Source organism: Urocitellus parryii, chromosome 9, assembly GCF_045843805.1.
Source record: "Urocitellus parryii isolate mUroPar1 chromosome 9, mUroPar1.hap1, whole genome shotgun sequence".
Lineage (NCBI taxonomy): Eukaryota > Metazoa > Chordata > Mammalia > Rodentia > Sciuridae > Urocitellus > Urocitellus parryii.
Window position 1 is genome coordinate 91116818 of NC_135539.1, and position 6000 is coordinate 91122817.

The following is a 6000-nucleotide window of genomic DNA, read 5'->3' on the forward strand; positions in this document are numbered from 1 at the left end:
AGCAAAAAAAAATCTCTACAAAAAGGTTTAATGTAGATAAACTTCCTATTTTCATGTTGCCCTGTTTTATTTGGCTACTGTCTGAAAAAATCAGCATTCCAGGCACTGGACACTCCCTTACTAGTTTTTCACAAAAATATGTAACAAGGCCTCTGGCCTTGAGCTGGGCTTCACAGTGCTGACTACATTTCTAAGATAAGGGAGTTACTAACTGGGCTCCAGGGTAACAGCTGGCAGGAGGAAAAACTGGAAAGGGAGATAGAAGAACTGGAGGGTCGATTGTAAAAGTCAAGATTTAAAGCACCTACAGCCCCGATCGCTGTCACGCTCCCTCCTTATAACCCCGATTGGGACAAGGACAACCCCAGAAGGCTGGAGGGTGTTCAGTGGCAGCCTAAGACGGCCCAAACTTCCCAGTAATTGAAAACTTGGATGCCGATGGACAGCCGGCCAGAGTACATGTTCCTTTAGCCTTTAAGGATATTAAACAACTAAAGGAGGCAGTTACTAATTACGGATCCCATGCCCCCTTTACATTGACTCTCTTCGAGTCTTTCTCTGCCAATCAGCCGACACCTAGTGACTGGCAACAGCTTTGCATGGCTGTGTTGTCCGGAGGGGATTTTTTGTTGTGGAAAAGTGAAAATCAAGAGAGGTGTCGCGAGCTAGCCCGAGTCAATCAGGACGCCGGCTTCCCACGGCGTAACCTTGAAATGTTAACAGGCTTGGGATTATATGCTATCATAAATCAACAAATTAATTATAATCCTGGGGTCTATGCTCAGATAGCTACAGCAGCCATTTGGGCTTGGAGGGCTCTACCTATTTCAAATGCTAAAACAAAAATTTCAAAAATTGCTCAAGGACCCTCTGAGCCTTATTCTGACTTCCTTGCCTGATTGATACAGGTAGCAGAAAAAATATTCCCTAACTTGGAACAAGCCATGCCGGTCATTAAGCAATTGGCTCTTAAATATGCAAATTCCTATTGCCAAAATGCCATTAAATCTACCAGAGCAAAGAGTGTTGATGACATGATTCGAGCTTGTAAAGATATTGATGGAGCTCATATTACAGGACAGGTTCTGGCCGCTGCCCTCAAAACGGAAACAGGGGCCCGACCCGGGCCCCGGAAGCCTAGGTGTATGGGGCAATCCAGGGACGGAATGGTACCCCGGGGAGTGGTCAACTTCGTCACCTCCCACGGACCAACCCCTTTCTATCTGTAGACTCCCTAGGGGAATGCCAGGAAGTACAGGATGTACAACTGCAACCGCAGGTCGCAGAGACAGAACAAGCTGCTACCGCAGTAAGATCTTGGCCAGGCGGGGGAAAATGCAGACAAAATCAAACAAAATACAATCGGCTAAGAAAACTTGGAGAACTTTTGCCCTGAAAATGGGCACCAGACTCCATGTTGTTTGCATCACCATGGTAACCATGGGATGCCTGGCCGGCATAGCTGCTTCCTGGTCCCACCTCCCACACTTTTGCGGGCTTCTGATTGGTTCTTCCACAGTCAGGACTTCTAGTCCCGCTTTCCAGCCACTAACCTATACTGCTGTGTTTCAGGTTTCTACCGGAGCTGCTCGGAGCCTGTATTTTTTTTTACAACAAAATGCCTACCTGTAAATGCTAATGAAAGATATCTTTTTCAGACAAAATTTAATTCCACAGGTTTCTATGTTACAGTCCTAAATTTAAGCTAGTTCTAAGTTAAATAACCTGACTTTTTCTCTATAGTTGTGTTACTAAATAATGTTCTATTGATGGGGGATATCAAATATGCTTCTTTATATTTTACTTTTAATTTTGAAGGTTATGAGGATGCATTTGCTCGCCACAGGAACAAGCCGGCAAAGTTCCTGTGATGACCAGAAAATCCTTATTTTCATTGCTAACTATAAAAATAAAAATGTATACTCAAGGATCTTATTTCAGTTACATCAAGTGACGTCACATAGAAGAGTGCACTCCTAGCTAAAAATAAATTTAATTGGATCCAAATATTTTAAGACCACGTGGTTACATAAAGTTAATACAATTATAAGTTATGTTCTTATTCTTTATATATATATTTTAGATATTTAGATAACCTATATTTGTTAATCTATAAATTAATTAGCACATGCCTAATTGATTAGTTAATATATATTTGCCTAATTGTTTTTCTTCAACAGAAAACCCATAATTTATGTTTTATATTTACATTCATCAGATACTCTGCCTTTTCAGTTACAGATATTTGAGATAAATGTGTTTCCTATAAATTTGCTTTTCAGTAAAAATACAATCAAGTAATTTCTAAATCTCAAAGTAGAATTAATCAACACATTTTATCTGGGATTTTGGCTGCTAATCAAAGGATAGATCTGCTTCAAGCTCAAGTTGAGGAATTGTCTGACCTAGTACATTTGGGTTGTATTGATCAACGAGCACATTTATGTATAACCTCTGTCAGATTTTATGATTCCAGAAATGCCTCATGCATCATCGGAGAATATCTATCCGGAACCTGGTCCATGGAAGCGAAAAACTTGATCCAGTCTCAACTAACTCAGATTGCTGTTTTGAATAACACCCATGTCAATCCAGTGACCTTGGGTCAATTTACCAATTGGTTGTCATCTGCCTTTTCCTTTTTTAAGGAGTGGGTGGGAATAGGCATTTTTGATGCAATGTGTTGCTTCGGTATGTTCCTCTGTTTGTGGTTTCTCTGTCGCCTCAAGGCCCGCAATGCTCACGATAAGGCTATGATCATACAAGCTCTTGCAGCTTTAGAAAATGGCAATTCACCTCAAGTTTGGCTTGCGCATCTTAAACAGTAAATCTTTGACATGGTCGTTGCACCCCAAGTTATTATAACATTGCACTGGGATCGACATGTCTTTCCTCGCTATTCTCTTAGTGTTAGAAAGCCCTTGCACTCTGCCGGTCTTGCTGCCATTGCACGCAGATGGGTTTCCACACTAGTGCTTCTCTATCGCTTTAATGTCCGTGCCTTTCTTTCAGGGTGCTGTCAACTTGTTTGTCATTGTACACAGCCACAGTTCAGCCTCAGCTATCCCCCTCCGTCCACCATCGTCACGGTACAGGATGCGAGGCAAGGCACTGCACTTGAGTGATCCTTGGAGTGGACCTCAAGGAGAGCATGTCCTATTGCATGCGGGTTTGACGTCCTTCCTTACCCCACCTTATCCACGCCCCGCCCCACGAAAAAAGGCGTCGGCTGATATGGCCTCAGGTTTGGGGAAGGGCCCTCCTTAAGGCTGAGCCATACTATGCAGCCACTTCTGCTCAGTGGGATAGGACCTCTACTCTCGCCTGTATTGTCATATAAAAACAAAAAAGGGGGAACTGTGGTGAGCCGTTTCTGTGAATTGTGGCCGCCATTACAAGATGGCGCTGATTTCCCCTGTAGTCTGTGACAAACAACTCCTTATCAGAATGAGTTGGCACGCTGTGACTTGGCACCCTGTGAGAAAAGTCCACGTGGCAGCTTCGCATTGGGGCTTGAGGTGATTTATTAAGGCTGGGAGGGGCATCCGGGAGAGAGAAGAAAAAGTATCAAGGACCTGAATAAACTGCTGAAAGAAGATTCCTGAGTTGCGTCTTCCTTGCGGGCAAGGGGTCGCGACACCTCCTGGTATTCACATCCTTGTGTAGCCTCCTCTCACATTGCTCCAGAGTTGTTTAACATGACCAATAGCATGAAGCAGAAGTGATAGATAAGATTGTAAGACACTGTGGTTTCCTTCTTGGTCATGCCTCTACTTTTTTGCATCAATTGCTCTGAAAGCAACAGCTACCATGGCGTGAGCAGCCCTACCAAGAGGCCCAGGTAGTGATACTAAAGCTTCCTGCCTATAATGATATGGGTAATCTTGGAAGCTGATCCTCAGGCCCCAGTCAAGTCATGAAATGATCATAGCTGCACCAATATGATGGACTACATACAACTCCACCAGAGACTCAAGTTAGTTGAAAAATACTCACCTAAACTGTTCTGGATTCCTGGACCCTAGCAACCATGAAATAATTAGTGTTTGTTTTAAAATTCTGTGTTTAGAGTTAAGTTGGTACACAATAAAAACAAAGCTTTAAATTTTATTTTCCTTTATCATGGCTTGGACACCTTATCAGTTACCAATTTTTTCCATTTCAAAATTGCATGTGACTGTGTGTTTAAGCACCCCTAGGTTTAATCCCTGGTACCAAAAAAAAAAAAAAAAAAGTCACACCATAACTAAAAACATCTAAGACAAAGAACATCATTCTCTCCTGAGTTTTCCAGCTCTGCCTTCTCCTCAGATAGCTGACAATTTTGAGGGACTTCCTGTTTTCTATCCTGTCAGCATGAATTCAGCCAGGCTTCTTCATTATAGCAGTAGCAGTTGATCAGTTGCAGTGGTTAGTTTCTAGCTTGATGTTTTAAAATTTTTTTAGGAGCAGCATCATTATGCCTCTTGAGAAATACCAGCAGTTCTCCTCTTCAGAACTTTGAATTCCAAATGCAAAAATGTTTAAATTCTAACCTCTTTCCTTTGTTCTTTCAGGCTTAGGAGTGACAGCTCCTTCTGGCTCTGATACCTTAGTGATCCCTTTTTGTCTTTTTAGCTCTCCAATATCCAACTTATAACTTTATATTTTCCTTTTATAATCAGTCTTCTGACATCTCAAATAAGTCTTCCTATTATGCTCTATTACTGCTCATCTCCTTCAATTTAAATTATAAATTTATGAGGGACAATATATATTCATAATACATTATCTTCCATAGGATTATAAGCTTCCTGAGGATAGTAAAATTTCTGTTTTATCATGGATGAAATAGTGATACACAATGGCTGACACATAATTTTATACTTGTTCAGTGACTGAACAATGAACAATGAATGATTTCTCTTATTGTAGATCAATACCTCTTCTAATTTTTATGCCCTTTTTCTCATCTCTCTCTACGATAATCTTGCCTCGAAATTCATTGAGAAAATCAAAGTAAACCAGAAAATAACATCTCCATTTCCCACATCCAATATTCCTAGCCTGCCTTTCTTCATCCTTCTATTCCATCACTATGCACCTGCATGTGACTTCTATGTTGTCACTATGGATGAAGCATCCCTCCTACCAAAGGCCAGCTCCTCCCATTAGCTCCCTAGCTCCCTAGATCCCTCCCCCTTTGTTGCCCTTGAAAATCTCCTTCTTCCTAAATAATTTCTTTCTCTTTACATATAAATGTGCTCTGAGTACCTTCCATCTTTAAAATACCTTCTTTCAACTACACTGCCCTATCTAGCAATTGCCCCAAGTTTTAGAGTTGTCTCCACTAATTTGCTTCTCAAATCATTTCATTAAATCCCAGTCCTCCATGATTCTGCTCACCAGGCTATTTATCTCTATATTGCTGAGCCCCAATCTTGTGACTACTTCATTACTATGTTCTTTCCGATTTCCCTCCTATCCCCATGGCTCCTCTTCTTTCTTGGCCTCTAAATGGTAAAGGGTCCTAGAGCTTTGTCCTTGGAGATCTTATTTCTTTCTACTTAAATATATCCAGTCCTAAGTCTTCAAAGTCTATTTATAATGGCCATGACAATACTTTGTTTATGCAAATGCATCTTTGACATGGATATCTAAAAGACATCTCTAAATTAATATGACCAAACCATAACTCCCCCCCCAACCATGTTTCCACATACTATAAATGGCATTCCCATCCACCCAGATGCTCAAGACAAACATCTAAAAATTCTCAAAGTCTCTTCCCAACTCAGCAGCCAACTCATTAGCAAGTTCCGTAGACTGTACCTCCAAAATATTTGAATTCTAATTTTCTCAGTCTCCTCCACTATTAGCAACATCTAAGCCACCTTCTGAATGCACTTCTGGAATAGCTTATTAATTGGTTGAACCAATTAGCTTTTCCCACATAACCACTTCCCAAACATTGCAATTTAAAAGATTTCCCACATTCTTTGGGGCATTGTGGGTGTTTCA